Source organism: Aythya ferina (assembly GCF_964211825.1).
Source record: "Aythya ferina genome assembly, chromosome: 1".
NCBI lineage: Eukaryota > Metazoa > Chordata > Aves > Anseriformes > Anatidae > Aythya > Aythya ferina.
The window spans coordinates 56,051,900-56,076,138 of record NC_140296.1 but is presented as its reverse complement, the minus strand read 5'-3'; the positions used below and the strand labels follow the sequence as shown (position 1 = coordinate 56,076,138).

Sequence of the window (24,239 nt, the reverse complement as noted above, 5' to 3'; positions counted from 1 at the left end):
GTTCCTTTTACATTTAACACTGAGATGTGATGGGTGACGTTTCTAAAGATTTCAGCAAGGCTGCAAGAAGTGAACTTGGGAGACGAGAACATGAAATAAAAGCCTTCCCTTTGCACGGGACCCCATTACGGTGAAATCGCTTTAAAGAGCAGCACGTGCTGGTGCTCACTTCCCCTCTCAGGGGCAAATAATTTTGGAGATACCAAAACCTGGCTGCAGTGATCTGGCTGACGGTAGCTGTGTAAAATTCACCACGACGTCGTTCCGGAGGCGAACCTTCCCAGAAGCAGCGCAGCCACCGGCGGGATGAAGATGAAGAGAAACCTGACCAGAAATACATCTTAAGTAAACAAAAGCTTTTGTGGTGGCACTGAAAGGCCCATAAAAGTAAACTACAACATAGGAAAAGCCTTTTAAACCGCCAAAACAGCGAGGCAGAGGTCAGGGAGCCCGGCAGGTCAGCGGAGCCCTTCTTGCCGCTTTGGGGTCGCCCTCCCCTCGGGCCGGCCGGCCAGCCCGCCGCAGCGGCCCCGCACAAACGCCCGGGCTGCCCTTCTGCCTCGACAAAACTTTGGTTTGCTGATTGGGCCCGAAACAAAAGAAAGACAGCGGGACACGATTTATAAGGGGGCAGGGTAGGCTGACATGCTATTGTGCTCCCGAGGTATCCACAAGCTGTTAATTCCATTTTAACATTGTTAATAAGACTGTTAACACATCTGACTTTGTTTCCAGACTTTGAAAACATCAACAAACTATTAAAAAAAAAATCAAAAAACCAAAAAACACAACAAGAACACAAAACCACAGCCACACGGCAGAAGCAAAACACGATCGAGTCAAACGGCATCCAACACCTTCGCGCTACGCCTCTGCCTGCTCGGAGCTGGCACCCAGGAGAGGGACGGACAGAGCGGCTGACCGACGGACGGACGGACGGATGCCTGCTGAATTCCTCACCCGGCACTGTCTGGAGAATGACATTTTCCAGGTTCAACCTGAAAGTGCTCGTTTCCAGCCCTGCCCGCCGCTTTTAGGAGGAAGCGAAGTGCAGCCGCCCCCCCGCCGCACACCTCTCCCTCTCGCCCGCTCGCCCCCGTGCACACGCACCGGCAAATGTGCAGATTTAATCAGTGAGGAATGTTTTAAATGAATAATTGGGTCTGACAGATTTATTGCAGTTAATTTCGCAATAGAATGGAAAAATGTTTGGATCCCAGCCTTTAAAGTATTAGGAAAACAATTAATCCATCACATAACGGAAATTCCTGTATTACACCCTCACGTCCAATTAAATAATGTCAAGTAATTTTACATGGTAAAATACTGAAAATTGAAGCTCAAAACGTTGGGGGAATATGGTTTAATTTTTCAGGAACCTCTAAAAAAATTACATCAAATTAGAATCAGATGCTTTGAGAAAAGCTCTTTTACCTTGTTTTGTGTTAAGGAGGAGGGTTAGTAGAAAAAAAAAGAAAAAAAAAAAAGCAATGACAAAAACTAGCTTCACTCCAAAACCTCGATTTCCCTTCTTCTCTCCAGCCTTCACATCCCGACCATCATCTTAGCAAGGCTATCCCAAAGAGAATCAAAAGTGCTACGATGAAGTGTGCAACTTCAGGAAATATTTCACGCTAGATAGCAAGTCCGTGTATTTTTCACCAGGCAGAGGCTCTCATCCCGGAGTACTTACTCAGGCACAATTGTCAGAGGCTTCAAGCCGTGTTTTGCTTGAATAACGTCCTGTAGGATCAAGTCCACAGTTTATGAACAAATGACAGCAAACTTCTGAGACTGAAAGTAATCACGATTCGTTTGTCTTTGTTTACAGCCAAAAGCTGCTAATGCTGTAAAATTGCTTAATGTCACACTCCATCTCCTTTTTATTAAAGGTAAGTTAAGAAAGCCTGCAAGTCAAATAACTTTTCCAGAATAACAAAAACACCAACTTACAAATGTACTGCCTTGCCCCTGAAATTTGAGACTTGGCAAATACATCCAGTTCAGATGTGGGACAAAAGGTTCCCGAAGCGTGTTACAGTACAGCCCCGCGCACGCTACCAAATATTTCTGCTCTTTCTAAAACAGCGCGGGTTGGGAGTACAGTCTGCAGTTTAATGACCGAACTGAAAGCAGCGGCAAAATTTTACCATTGCAAAGAGTTAAGAGGAGCACACTCAGCTATTTTTGCTGCTGACAGTCCTGCAGGAGGGAAGGTGGAGAGTTCAGAGACAAAAAGGGATCTGAGCACGTGTCCATGCAGCAAAGAAGTTACAGGTTCCAAAAAAGGAGTAAATACAAAACAGTGCAAAACATCACCGTGGCAATGGCAAAAACCACAAACTTAAACCTCAGGTTGTGTGAAAGGGCAATAAATATTGCAGTGCCTTACTCACACCTTCATTATAGCACCATCGTCAGCACTGGACATACGAGAACGGGGACTGCTGTACTAATTGCAGGCAGTGCACGAGAAAAGTGGAATATGTGGCTAGCACTGCTCAGTTTGTTTTTCCAACTACAACACCGTGCTTATTTTGCTGCTTTCTTACAATCTTACGCTCTGGATACACACATCACAACCCGACTATTTCTGTTGCCATAACAACATCATAAATTTGGTCTTCGATGTCCTTTTTTAATAAAATCATTTTGGAACTGCGGCGCTTTCGAAGCTGGTACAGTTCTTCCATTTAGGCAGCTCACACCTTTCACAAGGACCCTATTTGTTTCTGTTTCCCTAAAAATCTCACAATTTGAAAACGGCGTGTCCCCCCCCACGCTCCTTCTTGGCATTGGAAATAGGCCTGTTGCTATAAACAGCTTTTTCCTGAGGATTTTGGAGAGGATTTTAAAGAAACAGGCAACCTAAAGCAGCCAGCGGACCACCTCCTAAGGCTTGCGAAAAGGAGCACAGCGCTGTGCGTGCAGCCCCCTGTGTGAAGGACGGCAAAGTTTGCTCCACGTATTCACTTGCAAAGCATCTGGGAGCAGCCGGCGTGCTTGAGGATGTTCCAAATTAAACGCAACCAAAAACTAGATGCTACCTAGCTGTCTGCAGCCGCTCTGGAGAGCCTCGTCCCTGACGAGCGGCTCGTGCAGCAATACGCGGTGGCTGCACGTCGGCATCTCTGCTATTTCTGTTTCCAGTGTGCTTTCTCAGATCATCTCACCATCGCTGGAAAAAAAAAAAAAAAAAAAAAGCAGAATCTGGCTCTTTACCATTAAATAAATTGGATTCGCCCCACAAACAGCAAAACAATGGACAACAGGATGTGACTAACGAATGCCGAGGGAAGAGTCAAGCCGCACTCCCTTTGCATATGCAGTGAAACAGAAGTCATTGGGTGTTTTTTTTGTTGTTGTTATTGTTGTTTTTTTTTTTTTTTTTTTTTTCCTATTTAACATATCTGTGCATTTCAATAAGTTCAGAGAAACAATGAGTGGCTTTCAAAAGTTGCAAATTACTGCGAATACATCGCAAAAGGACAAAACGGGGACGGACAGCCCATAACATTGGAAGATGTTGAAAAGTATTTATCTTTTTTTTTTTTTTTCTTAAGGAAAGATCAGTGAGAAATCACGGCCCTAGGGGGCAAATGGTCCTGAGTGGGGAAGGCACCGAGCTGGTGACCCACTCAGGAAACTTCTCAAGAGAAGTGGTTGAAGTGTGTGTTTTTAGAGCGTGTTTTTAAAGTGTGTTTTTAAAGAGAATAAATCCACTCATAGCCAGGGACGTAATCCTGCCGCGGATGTTCACTGATGATACTCGGCCAAACGCCATCCAGCCAAACGTAAATATCTATTTCTTCACGGCGGACAGCACGAAGACACCTACGTGCATACAACGATAGTGAAAACGGGGAAAAGAAGAAGAAAAAAATAAAACAAAAATCCTGCTTTTTCCCTTTTACCGGCGGCATTTCGATCGCGAGGGGATCGCCGCCCTCGCCCCACGGCGCCAGTCCGGGAGCTTCTCCTCCCGCCGCGTGGAAAAAAAAAAAAACACAACACAACCAACCCAAACCCACCGAACCCAACCCAAAAGAACCCAAACCCACCCCAAATAAACCCGCTGTCCCCTCCTCGCGGCGAGGAGCCCCTGCAGCCCGCTCCCGTGCTCGACGCCCCCAGGCCCCGCCGAGCCCAGCGGCGGGCGGCAGCGACACCCGCCGGCGGGCAGGGACAGGCAGGGACAGGCAGGGGACAGGCAGGGGACAGGCAGGTACAGGCAAGGGTTTTGGGGCCAGCAGAGGCTTTGGGGCCGTCAGGGTGCGGGATGGGGCCTGTGGGGAGGCCGTGGTCCCCTCAGGCTCTGGGTCTCGTCCGTCACCCCGTTCCCTGCTCGTGGTGGCTGCCGTGAGGCAACGTCCCGCGTGAGGGAGGGCTGCAAGACGCTGTCCCTCCGGACCGGGGCTGTTATTAATATTTCAACGCTCTGCGTTGTTTTTTTTTTTTTTTTTTTTTTGTCAGCCCGCTAATGAAGCTGTTGCTGCTGCTGGGGAAACGAGGAGGCGATGCGCGGCGAGGGAGGGTGCACGCACTGATAACTCCCTTCCCAATTTGTTTTCCCCCAAAGAAAACGGGAAAATATTCCTGGCGGAGAAATTGGGGAGCAGCTTTCCCCATCCGTGCCCTCACCCCATGGGTTCCTGAGGCTGCTCAGCCCCGGGCCAGCCCGCAGCACCTTCTAGCACCTTCTGTCAGAGGATTTCAAAGGGCTGCACGAGCTCTAATTAATTACCCGTGCTCCACACGCGTGCAAACGGAGATGCGGGGATCCATTTTACAGATGGAGACCTGCTTGTACAAGGGGGCCAGGCAAGACACCCCCACCGGCGGGTGAGTCAGGAATTAAAAAATATTAATTTTCTGACTCTGGGTTCCCATGCTTTAAATACAAAACCCATCGATCACTTCCCTGTTCCATCATACCGACAGAGGCAGGCTGATCATGAAATTAATTCCCTATCGCCTCACATTGAGCCCAGAGACACGTACACCCACACAAAGGCACGTAACACGGTGCCCTCCTCGCATTCACGTGCATACCTGTTGGTACAGTCTCCTATCCCCAGATGCTTTACAGAGTCAAAACAAGACAAAGAAAGAATTAAACAACAGTAGAGAGGGAAACTAATTTGAAAAATATGGGCAGGCTCAGAGCTGCTCGACTGAGCCTTTGAACAGATGAAGAGCCAGTTTGGAAGACAGAAAGAAGAGGGATGTCCCTGGAGTTAGGAACTACAAAGGAGGAGGCTCCGGCATCAATGCAGGCCAGAGTGCAGGAGGCAGAGACGGGAGACAAATATTTATGTGAGAGCAGGGATCACGGCGATGGATGGGGACCAGATTTTCCAGGGCAACTGAAGATACAGACAGGCACCTGGCAGGATTTTCAAGAGCAAGATAGGTACCTAAATCCCTCCAATTTCAGTGGATGCTGGGATGTCTAACCTGCTTATGCTCTTTTGAAAATCCAATTAAGTGCCAGCTGCATGTTTAGGAACCTAAACACATTTGAAAATTTACTGTAAGGCTCCAGAACAAATAAATTTGAAGAGCAAAGCACTGTCATGCCAATGTCAGGAATTACAAAACAGAGTGCGGGTCCTCCCCTGCCCAAAAAGGAGCTGGTTAGCCAGTGCCGTTCAAAGAAACAATTTTGCATTTGCCTTCTGAGGTTTGCACGTTGAGCCCTCCTTGTTTCCATCTCCTCTCCTCGTCTTTTGTAATAAACCCCTTCATGTAAAAAGGATGCCCCAGCAGGACTCCTGACCCACCTGAGCGAGTCGCCGTGCTGCCGGCGGACGGGTAGGTGCTGGAGCACGACACGAGCCAGCGGAGCTGTCTGGAGATGCTGCTGGGACGGCGATGGATGTGTGGCTGCATACGCTGGGAGGCAGGGGACAGCAGGCAGGCACCTGGGAGCTGGTCTGCCATCCTGCTCAGGTGCTAAGCGATGTGGCCAGAGGCACCAGACAGTGGCCTCTTGCTTTCAGGCGGTGTTTTGGGACAACTTGGGAAAGACAGCGTCTTGTTATGAAATAGCTGTGTATTACACACACACCACTAAGAGTTACATTAGAGAGCACTAATGACAGGGATTATTTTTTCTCTGAATTTTCTGTTTTTTAAGGTTATTCTGCCAGCGTGGATTTGCCTGTACATTTTGATGCTTTCATTCATGTTTTTTAGAAAACTGTTAAAATAGGACTGCTGACGGAGTGCCAGACTTTCCCAGGAGTTCACTTTAAATATGTAGGTAGCAGATGTCTCTTGATCACTGATGAACTTTAAAGCCCACAGAATAAAATCTCAACAAACAACAGTGTAAAGAGAGCAAGCTTCTGAAAGGCTCTTCAGAAAATAGTATTTCTAAAGAATTTTAACGCTAACAGCTAAACTGACACAGCAAAACCATTGTGTTTCGCCAGTTTTGTTTTGCTATATACAGCTGTGTTTTCACAGATGCAAAACCATGTGTCTTCAGCAAAAGGTCTACTCTTCCCTTCAGATGTGAATGAAGATCAAAGGTTCAAACACAGAAATACAAGATCCTTTTCCCTTTGGAACATGTTTTTATTTTTTTCAGTGGCTCTAAACCAGAATTTCCATCTGTTGTCCTTATGCAACGTACAGGTTAACCTTAGCAGTAGGGTCTGCGATGCCGTTATCTCAGCTGAGAAGTGCGGAGATGAATCACCCTTGCATGTATGCTCTGAACATCTCACCAAGAAGCAAAAGCGGAGCTGCATCAGACAACAAGCCGTCATTTCACGGAGACGAGGGCTGAAACAGACCCGTTTCTTCCTTCCGTTACAGCACAAAACACACGTTTCCTGAATGGTATGTGGCCACTGCCACGCTGCAAATTCTCCACTCCCATTCTCTGCTGTAACAAACTGGTGTAATGCCTTTGGAGTAAATGGCTCTGGTTCAATTTACAGCATGCTTAGGCCGGCAGCTTTTAGACAGCGTTGTTTTACATTTTGTCTCCCTGTTTCTCTCCTCATCAGGCAGACAGCAGACAGTCCGTGCATTCATGTTTTCACAGCTGGCTGCAAAAGTGCAGGTATCTTGGTGGAGGTAGCTGGTCACTGCTAGTTATACAACCGCGACCTGTGGGTGACTCGCCCGTGTTTCAAAGCTCTTTAAAAAAGCAAAGTAACCGAGGTGGCTATACCAAATGCCACCCGCCTCATGTGCCTGGCAGAAGACCCACCGTGCCCGAGAGGGCCAAAGCAGGGGCAGGGCGAGGCGCTGGGCAGTACGCCGACCACACGGAGGGTCAGGAGCCCGGTAGGGCCCGCCGCGCAGGCCGGGCCGGGTTGACTAGGCGGCCGAGGGGCGGGTTGACCAGGCGGCTGGGGCCGTGTTGACAGGGCCACCCCGGGCCCTGCCTGCTCCGCCGGGGCAGCGCTGCCACCTGGCGGCCGGCACGGAGCCGGGCCCGCAGGGCAAGGGCCTGGCAAGGCGAGGCCTCGTCCTCCTGCAGGCCGCCCCGCATCTGCACTGCAGGCGTTATGGAGCCGCGCTCAGGCCCCACAAGGCTTCGGATGCGGCTTGCGGGGTGTTACACGGGCTGCGGGGGCAGCTGCAAGCCCCCAAAGCTGCTCCGCTAACTGCAGGCTCCTTGAGGCAAACACACGGCGATGCTGCTGCTGGAGGAGCCGGCGGCGTCATGGAAGAATAGTGCCCCAGTTTGGGAGCTCTTCCGCTGGATAAAGTCTCCAGTGGGCATCGTTGGATTTAATTTCTACTTCTAATTGAAAAATAACCAACAGTTAACAGGCTAGCTTTGCCGAAGATAATTGCCGAGAACAGCTTTTGTCAAGTTCAGCCTCTCTTTTATTCTTCTCCTGCTTAACTCCCTCTAAATGTGCAGGGCAAAGACAGTGCCACGGGTCCAGAGCAGAAAGAGAGAGGAAGATTGTGTGCTGGAGGATCAGATACACGCCTGTGTTTTTGCAATGTTCAAGATTTCATACCCCCTTTAAAAAGATTTTACAAAAAAATCATCATTTAGCACCATTTGCCAATTCACTTAAAATCCTTGCAAGCCTAGCAGAAAAGAGATTGCAAAAATATAATCTTTCCTTGCTCCATACAGCTTCAGTTTCCATTGCTTTTGCTCCTTAGAGAAACACCAGAAGCGGGCAACACCAGCAATCGCACAGGGCACGGTTCAGCACCATGTTCTCACACGACCTCTGCAAACCAGCAAGACGCAAGCCTTCGTTCTGCAGCTACACAATGTCACCGTGACTTACTGCTGCTGCTCACGAGCAACCACAAAGAGCACTGTGAAGATGGCACTCACTAGAGCTGGTTGATTTTCTGTATTAAAGAGTGAATAAACAAATCACAGTCAAAGCTTTGACATTTCATTATTCCAGTCAAAATTGGAAGGCAGGGAGTATGGCATAGCCTGGTCTACGGTTTTCATTTTACTGTCCCTGCAAAAGCAAAAAGAAAGGAGGAAGAGAAAGTGAGGAATGGAAGCAAAACAAAATAAAACATTGTTCATTTGCCTTTAAACGAGAAATATCAAGTGTGAAAAAGTATTGTTTTCCAAAACTCTGGATATTTGCCTTTACATCTTGCAACCAGCTCTATGTTAACCTGAGCAGAAGCTTAGGAGAGATGTAGCCCATCAAGCAGTGGAGGAATTTACTCTTCACAGAGAAGATAAAAAAATAAAAAAATATATTAAAAAAAACACAACACTTTTACTAAAAAGATTAGGCATATGTTGCCATTGACTGAGTACCAGTGTGGGAAGAAAGCCTTTGTGGTTTAGCGAGGGAGCACAGGAACATGAAATGCCTTCTAGGGAGCTGCGCTGAGCAGCAGCCGTGACGCCTGTGCCAGCAGGACACGCGCTGCTCCCAGTGATTTCAGGCTGCAGGCAGATGTCCTCTTCTGAACGCAACCTGTGCTGGTACCAACCTGGGGTGCTGGGGATCACCCAGCAGCCAGATGCAATCGTCTCCGCAGCCCTGCCGGTGGGAAGGGGTTGCACGAGTGCCCCCAGCCCTGTTCCAGGCAAATTGAGCCCCATTAGCACCTATCGAGCTTCTCCAAGGCAGGCCTCTAGGAGCAATCGCCTCTCCCGGAGCGGCAGTGAGATGGGAGCAGTGCCACTGTCAACCAGCACAGCTGGTTCCAAAATGCACATCTACGACCTTCCTCCAGCTACCCACAAGAGCTAGAGCACAGAGCCGTTTCGGGACAGCATTTCCAGCTAGCAGGTGGGAGCCACATATCACTCCCCCGTGCCATGCTTCTGCATTGCCCAACCACGGTTTTGTGCACTTCCTCTGTAATTAGAATTCAGCCGTGAATTCCCTTCCCATGCACTGATTAATTTTCATTTCAGAACCAATTAGTGAAGGCTAAACTTTAGGGCTCGTCCAAGGGAAACTGTTGCGCAGCCTAGCACCAGAAGAAATGACTCCACTTATTCTATTTCAAACAGAAAGCTTTAATGCCTCTTTGTTGTGCGAGCAACCCCGATCAGAGAAGTGACAACTCATCTTCACAACGACAATAATGTGCGCGCCCACTAGCTGAACACAAGGTTGTAATGTAACATGATTAAACAGCCTTTTTTTTTTTTTTTTTTTTTGCCGTAGAAAGATGTAAACAATTGCTAGAATCATGAGACCTGAGTTTTTTTGCAATTGCAGATTTCCTCTGTGCTAATTTGTTAGTCCAACACTTCTGGTGTTCCAATAGCAGGGGGTCTGCATTAGCAACGTTGGTCTTTTTGTTAACAAAACCCTCAAACCTTCACATTTGGTTCGATCTGCACCCGAGCACCGGAGGGGGATGCCTGCGTTCCAGGTCTGCTTCAGGCTGAAGTCCTGGGAGCGTTCAGTAGTAAGAGGTGATTTCAGAGAACAAGGCTCTCCTCCAGACTAAAACTACCAGGGCCTTTAAGGATGTGCCTCTTCACATTTCTTTAAACTTAGCGGAGAAGACCGTGAGACTTTCGTATTATGTCTCTGCCATGCTCATTGAAGTCACCTAAATTTAGCCAAGTTCAAAAACCCTGCAAAGCTGCAGTGCAACATAGGCAGGGAAGATTTGTTTCATCTACAATGGTAATAATCTAGATGTTTTGCCGTGCTGCTCCCCCTCACAGCCCTTGTTCAGACCAGGCCATGCAGCATCCCAGCCCCTCGAGGGAGCTACAGGGGGGTTTCTTGTGTGTTCCCGCAAACACTCCCCCAAAACAGAGGGTAATGAGAAGCCCTTGGGGGATAATGGGGCTGGAACAAGGCAGCGAGGACAGGACAAAGCTGTTCTCCCATCTCTTCCGCTATGAGGACAAGGCTCCCGCCTGCTGCAGCGACCCAGAAGATGCCGGTAGCGCCACGCACTACCCAAATGCTTCCAAATGCCCCAAAATGCTTCCAAAAGCCCCAAATGCTTTTGGACGTAAGAGCTTAAATACGTGACTGTAATAAAGGACTAAGAGCTCTGAATCTCAAGCACTTTCCTGAAACCCGAAGTAAGGTTCCTAAATCTAAGCAAAGCCTGTGATTTAAGGCATGATATTTTTGCAGTATTACTCCTGGTCCGGGCTTAGCTGGCTCCCTGCATCTCCCAAGTATTTCCAGCTTTCCTCAAGTGGAGCTGCAGCCCCGATGCTCTGTGGGACTCTAGGAATTTATATTTGGCACAGAATTAAAATTACTTGGACATACAAAAGTAAAAGAGTGCAGGTGAAAATGACTTGCGTGCTCAAAGCTTCTGTTTTGGTTTGGTTTGGGTTTTGGTGGTGCTGTTTTTTTCCCCACATAAAAGCTGTAAGTGAAATAAATGGTATTATTATTCCTTACACTGCTCAACTCCCTAGCACTTCTAATAATAGCAGAGGAAGCCTATTTATCTAACCTAGCGTTGTTTTTCTGCTCTGACGGCCAGGTGCCTCACAGTTGAGTGCCGAAGCACAGATCTCTACTTCTTTGACCGTAAGCTGACAACTGAGCACCCGCATTTATGGGACATTCGTGATCCTCAGCTCGCTATGCCTCAGCTCCCTGTTCGTAAAACAGCAGCAATACCAGCCCTTTTCATCGTGAGGGCTTTCTGAAGATAAATTAATTAATGTTTGTTAAGCATTCAGATATTTATAGCAATAAGTGCCATAGAAAAGCTCATGAGGAAATTAACAATTCTGTCTTCACAGCAGGGTTTCAATAGTGTGCAGTAAATAAGGCCTAGGGCTACACATTGAAAAATTAGGAGAAAACAAAATATTGAATAACTGCTCATTAACTCAGCATCGTCCATCCTGTTCAGTAGCTGAGGCAGGGGTCCTGTGAAAAAAACTGCGTATGAGCCTGAAATTAAAGACGATGCCCTCATGTGAACACGTAAAGGGGCTGAACTTGGATTGCATCAGCTATCTTAATTCTGACACTTCCTAACCTGGGCATTTTGGCTTTAGTAAGGCTGCTTAGTAAGCAGCTGCCTGTCTGTGCAGTTTCCCATTATGAGAAAAGAATTATAAGAATGCAGCGTGGATGGAGATCTATAGGCTGAATGAATGTCGTTATCATAAAAGAAAACAAAGTTAATCATCAAAATAAATGAATTAAAAGAGAACTGGAGCCAAATTTTGCTCCAGTTCTTTACAGGGCAAGAAAATACCAGTGGATCTACATTAATAATATGCAATAATATGCAACTAATGGGAATTTTCAGGGGAAGAGGGGTCAAAGAGTGTATTTACCCACTTAAACGAGATGCAGTCATCAACACATGACAATACAGCCTTCAGCTCAATTGCTCTCTCCATCACAGCGTTTGGATGTGCAAGCTGGAAATCCAGCGCCTTGGGAACCACAAGGTGTTAAACTCGGTTTTAAACAAACACCCAGAGTATTCAGAGCTTAACAATTCCTCATCTGCAAAATTTCATGGAGAGGGAGAGTGGAATATCAAGGATGTGTTAGGAGCAGGGCAGGAGCATTTCGAGCCTTGGTGAGCATGGGAGGATGGCACGAAAGGGGCTGCCTGGCAGCACCCCTCCAGCAGCCTTCCTCAGAGAGGGCAACTCATGGGGAGACCCAGCAGCAAAGCTCCCTGCCTGCCAGCACAGACAGGCAGCACCAAGCCTTTTGGGTGACCGTAGCAGCATCCAAAGTGGCCGTAGATTAATATGTGACACCTTCATAGTTAAAATAAAAAAAGAAGCATTTTTAAATGAATCAAATATATAGCCTAAAAAAAAAAAAAAAAGAAATACAGCTACAAAAGTAATGTGTATTCAACTACTCGCGAAGTCCTGTATACTTTTCACCCAAAATTTAATATCATGATAAGCTATTTGTTCAAAAATTAAAAGGGATGGTTTAGGGGGAAAAAAAAATAAAAATAAAAATCCATCAAAATGTTAGGCGCTGAGTTGCTTAAAAAAGGGCTAGGGTAGATCACAACTCGTCTTGATACAAGAAAACAAACTCTAAAAATAAAGTTTGTAGTAACAAAGATATGAAAAGAAGGGACAACAGGAAACTTTTTCATTTCTCAGCCACCGAGGATCTGAATTCATTAATGGAGGTTTTATATTTTTAGTGTCTACTTCTTCCTTCCACTACAAAACAAAAGCAAATGGTGGGGGAACCAGAAGATACTTGGCATGACTATAAAATGTTGGATCTGCCTGAAACATGCACTTATTCTTTGAAGGGTAGCTTTCTAGCTTGAATAAATAAACCCGAGGGGAAAAATCTTGAGGCTATTTTAAAACTGTGCAGCAACATCCACGCTCGGACAACAAACAACACATCCACAACAGATGACAACATTTGCCTGGTGGGGAGGTTTTCACGGTGAGAAGTTTCTCTAGAGATTATTTACCGTACTAATTTAAGGTCCTGTTTTGTGGTTCTTCCTCCTCCTCAAAGAAAAATAGAAATCCCATTGACTTCAGAGCAAGCACATGGGTTGCTAATGATGAGCCGGCCGGGATGCAGATTCAAACGATACACTTTTTCCATCCATTGTGCTCCTATTAAACTACCTCTACAGAATTACACTAATTGCGGACTTAATAAAATGCCTACTTTCAATTAATTAGCTCATATTCCTCGTTTCAGATTAGCCCTTAAAAATAATTAGGTATTAAATTTGAGACCACAAGCACCAGATTCAGAAGCCGGGCTGGAGCACGCGTTTCCTTGTGTATGCTGGCAGGCGCACGCTGGCTGCATGCGCAGTGCTGCCGTCCATGGCTTTTCAGGGGATTATTATTTTGGTGGTGTTGTCAGTAGGTTTTTTGTGGTGCGACCACAAGCTTAGCAGCCGTAACTGGGCTTTGAAAGCGAAGGGGAAGATCCCGGGGCGGCTGGAGGCAATGGGAATTCTGCATTGCCTTCAGCCAGCCCACGGTTTCCCTCCAAGGCTTTTTGCTTTACGCAGCTCCTGGTGGCACCAGCCACAGTTCACGACCACCAGACCGTCACAAAAGCCAAGACAGCGAAAACCATGTTCGAGATTTGTTCAACCAGGCTGCAGCCTTAACTGGTGTGACCGGCCAGCTTTTCTCTGCCCTTGCGCCCATTTATAAGCTCAGCTCCGTGCTTTACAAACCCGCACCTGGAAGCCAGCGCTTGCAGCCGGCTGCTGGGACCACGAAGCACGACTTTCAGAGGCACAGTCAGCACCGGCACACCATTGTCTGGGGCTGGTGGCAAACTGGCAGGAGTGTCACATAAAATGCTGCGAAGAGTACGGCGTGCGAGGGGAAAACTTGACTTAGGTTGCTTTGCAACACATGCACACGCGCGCGCGCGCGCACGCAGACACAGCCGGCTCTGCGCTCAGAAAATGGACAGACTGAGGAGCATCTGTGCTGGGGGGGGCCGTGGAACAAATAAGTAATTGCTGTTTTTACTAAGTAAAGCAGAAAATTACAGCATATCAACAGCCAAGCCTGTTTGTTGCCTGGGAAGAACCATTTGTGTTCCAGTTCGGGCTTTTTACTCATTTGAAGTCTGTGCCTCCAAAGCACATTAAAAGCATTTTAATCGTTGTTATGAGTTTATGTCCTCATATAGATTTAAAGTCTATAAACATTACAGGGGGGGCAAAATAAATAAATCCAAGCAAATTTTCCGTATTTTCAACAGCGAAATCTGGAGGAAGGAGCAGCTTTAAATTATCACCTTAGAAAACGTGTAATTCTTTTCAGAGAGCCCATCCTGTATTAAAAATCCGTCTTAGTCTACCAGAAAATCGTGTGGCTATATGCATGTTTTCCTAGCTACATTCAGCTCTCTTCAAAAAGACATCCTCCAGAATAGCACTCTTTAGGGACAGTGTTTCAGGGTTGACAAGAACATTAAACCATATTATAATTATCTCTTCAATGAAAACACGGCTTTGTAGTGGAGGCAATGCACCGTTCTCAAGGCGAGTGTTATTAGGCTGGATGTGTTTTCTTGGAAGGAGATTCATGGAAAGAAAAAAGCTTTATAATTTACTGCAAGGAAAAAAAACACAGAGTACATGTCATGCATAGCAAAAGGGATTTTACAAAGAAGCTACTAAGTTGAGTGCCTCACTTATCTTCGAGAATGCTTGTCCATAGTAAGCGTGGGGATCGGTTTAACACAAGCTACAATATACATATAACATACATTCAATTTGCTGTGACCATTCAGAGGGATAACTGCAAAAAATTGTCTTTAAAGTACGGGAAACATAAAGCAATCGCCTCCTATGCCATAAATGAGTCCTGTCTCATTCTTTCAGAGGTCACCACTGAACAGCACGCATTCTTATTGCACTACAGATAATAAAATCTTTTTCTTAACACGAACACAAAGATTTCCTAACCCTTTTTTCCACATTTTATATATACCATTATACTATTTTCTATGACGTTATTTATACTATTTTCTCAGTTGAATCTGCAAATTAGAGCGCACCAGTACTGAAACGGTGAGCAAAGTTGCAAACTCCACCAAGAAAATCCTAACACCTTCTTAAACGACCATATTTAACAGGCATATGTATACACATATTTTTCACACGTGCACATTTGATTTCTTCTTTAAAAAAAAATGGTATTACGGATTTACAACAATACTTGTGCAACACCCTGCATTATTTTAAAATAGGAATTTTCTCCTTGCTTGCAAAAACGAGGCTGCAACTTTTTTCTTTATGTTAGGAAACAGATGAACATTTCTGATCTGAATCTTAAAAAGGAGTGAAATGCAGGAAAGAAACAAATGATGTTAGCCAACAGTTTAGGAACACTCTGGACGTGGCAAACGCTGACAATATTATGAAAAACACAGCGTGCTAATGGAGAACTGCAAAGCTGTGGCATTTCAGTTGTGCGCATGCAAGCACAGGCGCACGCAGGCGTAATCACAAAAGACAACAGCCCCAATAAACAGCTACCAAAAATACACCCCGTTGGCCTAATACTAGACACAACAGCTTGAGCATTCTTATTAAAAAAAAAAAAAAAAAAGAAGTCAGAAACTCACCAAATCCTGGTTTTAAAAGCAATGATAGGTATCCAGAGAGAGCGCATTCTGAACAGTCAATTACTTTCACATTTTGTCCCAGGACTTTAAAAGTTAAAGGCATAGTTCTGCCAATTGTGAGATGCCCCATCCAGCACAGACCACCCACAACTACTGATTTTCCATCTGGTGAACAAAACAGACATCTCCCTAATTATTTTTAAAAAGGTTTTTTTTCCTAACATACTTCCTTTATTTGTCTGTGACCTGGAACTTAATGGAAAACCTGGTAGATGCCAACCTCATTTCTTGTAATGAAGCATCTTATTTTCCCTACTTTAAGCATGCTTATTTAGAGGCTGTTTAATAGAAACTTATTGCCGAAGCTGATCTTTGATAGGACCTAAATTGCAAAATAGTTTGAAATTAGAACAACTTTATATCTAACCCTAAATAGTCTACTTAAACATTAACCATTCGAAGTTCTTCCCTTAAACCAGTATATTAAAACAGAATGCAACTGGGTTTACAGTCTCTTACGCTGGGTTCCCATATTGCCGGTGTCAAAATTTATGCCTTTTTTCAGCAATATGGTTGCCATTGCCAGCACCACACTTATAAATGCCAACTGTAATTAAAATCTGGCACCTTATACAAGCATTAAGCTCGCTTAAAGAAAAAAAAAAAAAAATCTTTATTTTAAAATATTCCTTGCAGTGTATGCAGGCATTAAAAAAAATAATAATAAAAAAAAATAAAAAAAAGTTCTCTGCTCTCATGGTGAAAGACGAGGGAGGCAGACGACCACAGAGGGGAACGGAGGCCAGGCTGCACCCAGAGCATTTTCGTATTGATTGTGGTATTGAGGCAAGTGCCTGTCACTGGGCTTCTTCCTTCTTATGTGGCCTTTGCCCCGACATCGCTGTGCCTCCAGCAGTGGGCAGAGGCTCCCCGCTAGGAAAACCTTCTGCTGCGTACCCCAGCAGGGGAGGAGTGACCGGGGGGAGGCTGAGGACATGCAGGAAGACACGGAGTTGTCTTGGGGAAGGACTGTGGGGTCAAAGGGGGAATGGGGAGGACTGAAAATTTCGTTTTCCCCACTTCCCCGAGTCCACATCTCTGGCTGAATGTCCGGATCCTTATGTCAAGCATGCACTTAGGTACATTTTCAGTCATAAGTACCTCAGTTATTGATGATTTGCAGCAGGATGAACCCTTTTAGGCCCTTACTTCAAGATGACGAGTTAAACCACCAAGCAGGAAAGCTTGAGTTAAATAATTAATTTGAATCTTGTTTTCCCGTTTATACATTTTAGCTATTTTCTTGAAGAAAGGTTAATTCTCAGTTTGTAGCCACCAAAGTATGTTGCTTTGTAACTAAATATAGCTTTTACACTAAATTTGGCACTTCTTATTGCTAGCCAGAAGGACAGAGTAGCTCTACTGATATCTATTTAAGCTTTTCTATACCTCATTATACATTTTTTCAGATTTTTTTTTTTGTTGTTTGTTAGAAAATCATGGATGGCATGATTCCTATTTACTAGCTGATCCCTTTGTGCCCACGTATGATTTACGTTTGAATGTAAACTGGAATGCAGCTTAACGTGTAGAGACAAGGTTTATCAGTTGCATTGCACTGTTGTAAACAGGTTAGCCTTAATGAGGAAAAATATATATTGTGCTTTGATTTTGCAGTTGAGCTATTAAAATAATTCAGCGTTAGCTGGAATTAGCACCAATCTAGCAATTGGTCATAACATCCTTCCATACTGTAGTATTACAAAATCTAATCCTCTCATAATTACCTTTTATTCACAGATTGGTAGAGAAGAACAAGCTTTTCTGCTTCTTTCAACTCCCAGTTGGTCAAGTTTGAATGAATTAATCATTTAATTGAGCTAATTGAATATACTGAAGAAAATATTCTCTTGGTACTTGCCCAAGAGACAACGGATCTCAAAAACCACCTCAGTACTTCAAACATCTCAAGAATCCAGAGTTTAGGCAGTGACCTTTGGCAATTCAATGGCCTGACTTGCAACTTGGGAGCAAGAATGTACCATTTTACTTTGATTTTTTTTTAATGATTTAAGCAGATTATCATAAGCTTATGGCACCATTTTAATAGATACAGTTTTAAGAAGAATAATTTCAAAAACTGTTTTTGTTATTTATTTCTTGATCGTTAGGTTTCACCCATCTCGTTGACTCCAGGCTCAGCTCTTTGCTTATCATTTAGTTCCAGATATTTTAATGGAGAAAAGTGCCAGCATCACCCCTACTACCAGTAGAAAGCTGCAAAAACTCATCTCAAGTATTTTATATAAAATTGCCAGAAAATACATATTTTTATCAGTTGTGGAACTGGCAGAAAGTGGTCTGAAACAGCAACTGGCACTGTAGTTTTAAAAACCTTTGATGTCCTTCTCTTCTGACCTAACCTTCCTTCATGGCTGTAGAGTGAAGATGCTCCCCATGCTTTGCAATGGATGCATCAGGAAGGTGGTGAATGTTTCAGCCCCTGAAGCCCAGGCCTCCAAACATCTTTGAGGCCTACAGTACCGCAGAGGCCCACACTGTTGCTAGCCTTCCCCTGAAGTTTGCATTTGGTTTGAAACTATTTAATTTTGCCATTAGTATTAGTTTGTTTTCTGGTTTATCTTGTTCAGAAGTGTCAGTGCTGAGCTCCTGCAGGACGATCACCAGCTAATAGCATGCGTGTTAGCAACAATACTGACCTTAAAGACAAGTTGACTTTACTGAACTCTTTATCATTTCAGACATACTCAAAGGGAGTCTTTCTTGCCTGTGTAAGTACAACAGTAACTTCAGTTTTGGTTTGGGAATTCAAAATCTGGAAATGCCAAGTCACTCTCCCCACTCCTAGCATGCCTTTGTGCAAGCACTGTTTTTTTTCCTTTCTTTTTGATTTTTAGTATGTGGAACAGGCTTTTTTATCCATTCCAAATGTTTTAAATCACTCAATCTGGACAAGCTTTTCTCTGTTTTAAGATTCCATATCAAAATGAAGAAATTAGAAATTTACACACCATGTTTTGATACGTAATTTTCATTTCTTTCCAGCAGTCCTGTGAATATGGGTTATCATGAAGGATCTCCAGGAGCAGGAGCTCCAGGCTTGAGAACATTCAGATGGGAAGGAAGAAGCACTATGTATGCTCCTATGTATTTGTCAGAAGAAGTAAAGTATGTGGGTGGAAAGGAATGCCTTTAATTTTTAGCCCTAGAAAGCTCTACAGTGTCAAAAGCTCTGTGCAGGGTTTTGTACTTTCAGACAGACGCGATCCATTGCAACCAAACTTCTAGAGAGCTGAACAGTTTATGTGGACTCTGTCTTGGTGGGAAGAAAGAAAGTTTTCCTCTGAAAATGAGTTTCTTCCTCTGTCAGTATGGAGATGGGGGAGGAACACCAATTCCAGTGGTAACTTTTCAGAGAAAAGCCACAGCCTTCACCTTGTGACGGGCACCGTTTAGTACCCCTGTGCTCCCAAGCAGAACTTGATGTGCTACAGAAGTGAGGAAAATAATTAGTGTAAACTGGTGAGCTGACAACAGAAAAGGCAAATTCTCATTGATGCTGAAACATCTTGATGTACTTAGGGCATGACATAAGTAAACAAACACATAGGATGAGAGGGGTTCTCAGATTAAACGAGTACCGCGGGTGAGAAAATGCAGTTAACCAGCAGCAAAAAACAAAGAGGAGGGGGGAAAAAAGCAAGAGCTGAGACCAACACGCTGCTGCAACACAGAGAAAGAGATGGTTGGAGATTTTTGCCATCAGTCTGACTTTTGCAGAGCGGTGACTGGCACCACCAAAATTTGGCTGACCAGCTTCTAAATGGCCCGTGAATGTGCCTGCACAACAGCCCCGATGGGATGATGGATATAGAAGTGGGTGAAAGAGCTTAAGGGAAGAGTCCTGAAAGAGATGATTATCCCCCTGAAGATGAGGTTTGCTGATCCAACACCATTAGCTTTCAGAAAAATTAAAAGAAACAACTGCAGAAGTCCCTTGAAAAGACAAAACTGTACTCCTAGGAAAGGACCAACTCTGGAGGGAAACACAGAGTTACGTTGATCAGGCTCAATTAGATGCAGTGCCCTTACTTCATCTTGGGATAACGTGTCCTGCAAGAGGCCACCACAGGAGATGATTCCTGTAGTACTAGAAACAGCAGAGCCATAAAACATAAGAAAACAAAACCTCTCGTCATAAATGTCATTGTATATTTTCACTATTTATGGGTACGATGAGAGGTATCTACCTCAGCAATAAGTCAAAGCACGGCACAGAAGGAACAAGCGGTTATGGAAAATCTTGCCACATGGCCTCTTCAGGATGAAACCTCCAGTGAAGCACTGGGAAAGCCCAGCACCTTGGGTCCTGGAAAGATCTGGTTGATGAGGCAGAGAGTTCACAATCCAACACATGTAAAGTGTGTCTTTTCCTGTCAGTTAAGCTGGAGTAAGATTTACTTCATGTTCTGAAGTCTGTTGGAGAGAGGAGCTCCAGGTCACCAGCCCATACTCTGGGCTTCCTATTTCATTTGATTGTTGCAGGTAAGCAGCAACTGCGATTTCTTACCATTCAACAGATGTTTGCTGGTCACTGAAATCACCAGAAAGGTCAAAAACCTCAATGTGCTTACAAATTAAACTGCCTTCTTATACCCTTGTCTGGTTAAGACAGGGTTATGTGGAAAAACACTGAATTTCCATCGTCGCTGTAGCAGCTGTGCCACGAGCAGAAGACATCAGTCTTCGGGGTGCCCATCTGCAGCCTTTTAAAAGCCCTAAAAACCTCACACTGTACATAAGCTTTAGAAAAAATGAAGATGAATTATATGTTTTACTTTGCTCAATGTCTGTTTGAGATATATTCTACTTCTAACACCACTTTAAAGCTGCTTATATGAGCTTATTCCTCTTCTCACGGCACAGCACACCTAGAATGATTAGAATCTGAGTAAACCTTGTTATGTTCCGTAATTTCCGTATTTATCTGAAATGATGTGTTCCTTCAGCAAGGAGAAATGCCAACACGTCAGAACCTTCCTGCCCAAGCAAAATACGAGGCATTACATCGCATTATATCATAAACTTTGGGAACTAGTGTCTTCCTTTCAGGAAAACAAACGCACGTCGCCCTCACCCGTTAAAGGGAACACATGGGTTCCAACTGGCTGCTATTAAACTTCACATCTTAAAACCTGCAAGCAGACGTGGTAGAAGCTGAATTACATGGTACTTCTGGACTCGCTGTGTGTACTCCAGGAGGACAGGCTGAAAACGCAGTCTCAACAGTTCGACTTTGAAACGAAAGAAAACTAACAAAAGACAAAAAGGGGGCACCATTGTGAGAGTGAGTTTTTTGCCTGCTATATTTCATTTCTCTGTGTTTAACGACCTGTCTATAGTAAGAGCACTGAGACCAGCCAAGAATATAAGTGCATCATATTAGTGAGATAAATCTCGGGACACAAACCAACACGAGCCTTTCCTTTATGTTCCGAGCAATAAAGCTGCTGCGGGGTGAGGAGGGAGCAGGCAGCAAAGTGAGGGGGTGAGAAGGGAACCGGCCATTAACTTATCAATTCCAGGCCTTGGCTTTCTAATTGACAACCTCAGGGCTACTTTCATCACTTGTCGACTTCAAACCCACACTCAATTTTTCCTTTAGATAATGATGCAACTGTAGCATAACGGTGTTTCTGACATATTGCAGCATGTAGCGCTAGGAAGATTTCCTCGGTAGCTTAGTTTAACAGGAAAGGAAAAAAAAAAAAACAACACAAGAACAACTGTTAAATGTTTTTCACATCTATCAACTTCTCAAAGAATCGGTAAGAAGACAGATTTTATACTTCCAGTAGCTGAAGTGAGCATTTTGTATTGGCTCAACCCAAAGTGCCTCAGAGCGCTTCAGTGTGTTATAGATTCAACGAGAAATAAGCTGATGCTTAATACAATAAACCCACAAAGTGTTTGTATTTAAAGCCTGAATAAAAAAGAACCCACAAAAACTAGAAATGCGCTACGGATCAGAGAGCTTAAATTAAAAATACCACAAAAATTATACCACCGTCGAAACGCCACCTAGAAATATGTTTTTCTCAAAGAAAATACAGAATTAACAGCGTTGCAGGAGTGCTGTTACAGGCATGTCGTTACAGACAGCTGGAAAACCCTGACTCTAGTCCTCCTGCAGGAATCAAAGCGGTCCGCTGAAGGCAGCCAGTCTCTTTGTGAAGGGTGAGGTCCCATCCTAAGTAGGTTTATCATATTTTGATGACAAAGAAAAAAAAACAACAACAACTAAATTTTGTCAAGTAACAGCATGTCCACAGCCAACAAAGCCCCTGGCTCTAACATAAACAGTCACATAACTGCCTTTTAATAGTGGATATAAAGGTTTGAGTCCTGCAATCAACTCTGCAAAGGCCCCGGGGTCATACTAAACTCCATGCAGTATCTGGGGCCCCGAGCATGTCAATCGAGGCAACAAAAGCAGCGTAAGAAAACAGAATAATACAAACACACCTCCAAATATCAGCTGCTTCTCGGGATCCTAAAAACTAGGTACGGAGGGGTGGCAGCTCGGACACGATGCCATATCGCCCCTTGCTGCTGAAAGTAACACACACAAACCCATAGATGCCGAATGTGTGCCGATTAGCAAAACAAAGGTGCTGCCGGCAGACGTGACGCGCAGTCAGCTCTTGTCTTCGCTGGAATTTAGGTTCTGATTGTGCAAATTGGCACCCACATAATTGCAGTCAAGGAACTTTAATGAGGCCGTGAGTAGTTCAGCTTGCATTGGCTGGAGGAGAAGCGTTCAGCCCCAGCAATTTAGGGTTATAGATATGGATGGCTAGTTCCATAGCATAGCACTTGGCAAGTTTTTAGCCTTGACCCTAACTGAGCGAACGACAAAACGAACCGACCAAAGTCCTCCGCCACCACAACCGACATCCCCAGGCATTAATTGCTCTGCTTTTGTCACACACACTTGAAGCATACCAGGGCAACACATGGGGAAAACACAGCCTGTTGCGAGGACCAAGATCGGGCTTCACGGTTCCCTTGGGCTGCCGCGCTTGCGCCTCTCGGAGTTTCTAGATCCATACGACGTGTTCTTCATCCTGCACGAGGCATTCGTTGCCTCTTGGGCACTGGAGCGATTCATTTCGTGCAGATTTGATGTGCTGGTGTTATCAGCCGCTTTGGTGAAGATCTCCTTGCATTCCAAGTGTCGCCGCTGCTGCTCCTCGGACGATAAGGCGGTGAGAGCTCTTCCTACAAAGTGCCTGGCCCACAGCATGGGCAAAGTTGACCGCCCTACAAAGTTGCAAAATATTATTAAAAAGTCAAGGGAAACGTATTTTATGGCCAAATTAGCAGCTCAGCAAAGGGTTGGCTGTAGTGGGAATGCCAGTAAGCCCAAGAGCTGGGCACAACAACCGATGGGGTTTTTACTACAATCCTTCCCCATTATATTTGGGGGCAAAAGATGTACGAACCCAACAAGTCTGAAAATTCAGGTACCAACTCTTAGAGGCAGGTGTTTTTCAGTTTTTTAAAGCCAATACCAACCACCTTTGCAATTTTGACACTACAGCCAGCAGTACTAACGGGTTACCTTTCAGAGTGTGGAGTATAAGTTTTACAAGCCTGTTTTGCCTTCCCGCAGGCGCTTTGAGCTTATAAATGGCACCTTTCAGTGTCCTGAATTATGAAGGGTAGCTAGTCCTGAATTCTCCTGTCGCTTAATGATCTCACATAAAATGAGGTCCACAAAACTTTTATTACCACTGCAGTTCAAATTCGCAGGTGAAGAACCACCAGGGAAAGGATGCGGACGTGTCTCTTGCTGTTGCTCCCCTAATTTTCCCGGTGCAGGAAGGCTCCCCTCTCAGGCTTCAGCAGTCAGTTAACTCTCAAAGCGTAGCCTGACCGAAATAAAAAGCCTCGAGTCTGTTACCCCAAAAAGCACCGGAGAATATGAGGGGAAGGCACCCGAGAGTGAGACACACACTAGCATCAAGTTTAGGTTAAAGACATGGATGTAAAAACTAATCTGCCCCTCCAAAAACTATTTAAGCATTTACTTACGACCTTTTGCTTTCCACATAGTTTTATTCACTCGTTGCCATTTAGTGTGTCTGACACTCAAGAACTGTAATGATATTTAATTAAAACTTGAATTGGTTCCTTCCCTGTTCTCGAATTAACACCCGACGTTTGGAAAACACGCTGGACCTCAGCAGTCAGACTGAAAATTCAAAAGAAAGCCTTTCCAAAAAAATAAAGGACTTTGTTTGCTACAAATTACTTCTGCATTTGTATAAAGATTTAACGATTCATGGCATGCCAAATTCAGTGCTAATGAGTTTTGGGTTGTGTTTTTCATTTTTGTTTGAATTTTTTTTTCTCCTGCTAAAAACAATTACTGGAGGCCATTCAAATGCCACTGCATAAACCAGGAAACCTAGTAAAACTGTAGGTAAAATTGGCATTTTGTTTCAAGCGTGGCTCAGGAGTCCAATTCGCTTGTTGGCGAGCTGCATCTTTCAAACAGCTCTGGCATCTCCTCCAAAAAAGAAGCAGGGTAAGATGCTTTTCAAAGAACACATCCGCAACACTCTTTAATTAGAAGCAAAAATTAAACAGCGAAACCTCACCATTTAATTCCAGCATCCCAAGGATGAAGGATCT

At 44.6% G+C, this 24,239-nt stretch overlaps 1 protein-coding gene and 2 long non-coding RNA genes across 3 annotated transcripts in view; all 3 read right to left on the bottom strand.

Moving 5' to 3' along the window:
• CLYBL (citramalyl-CoA lyase) overlaps positions 1–24,239 on the bottom strand; it is a 156,040-nt gene that overhangs the window by 127,029 nt on the left and 4,772 nt on the right. The window lies entirely within an intron of this gene.
• Positions 3,537–4,416, bottom strand: LOC311444509. Its single transcript, XR_014697915.1, has 2 exons — positions 4,062–4,416; positions 3,537–3,834 (listed from the first exon to the last, which is right to left on the bottom strand). It is a non-coding gene; the product is annotated as an uncharacterized lncRNA (long non-coding RNA).
• LOC311444513 lies at positions 21,334–23,450 on the bottom strand. Its single transcript, XR_014697918.1, has 2 exons — positions 23,334–23,450; positions 21,334–22,862 (listed from the first exon to the last, which is right to left on the bottom strand). It is a non-coding gene; the product is annotated as an uncharacterized lncRNA (long non-coding RNA).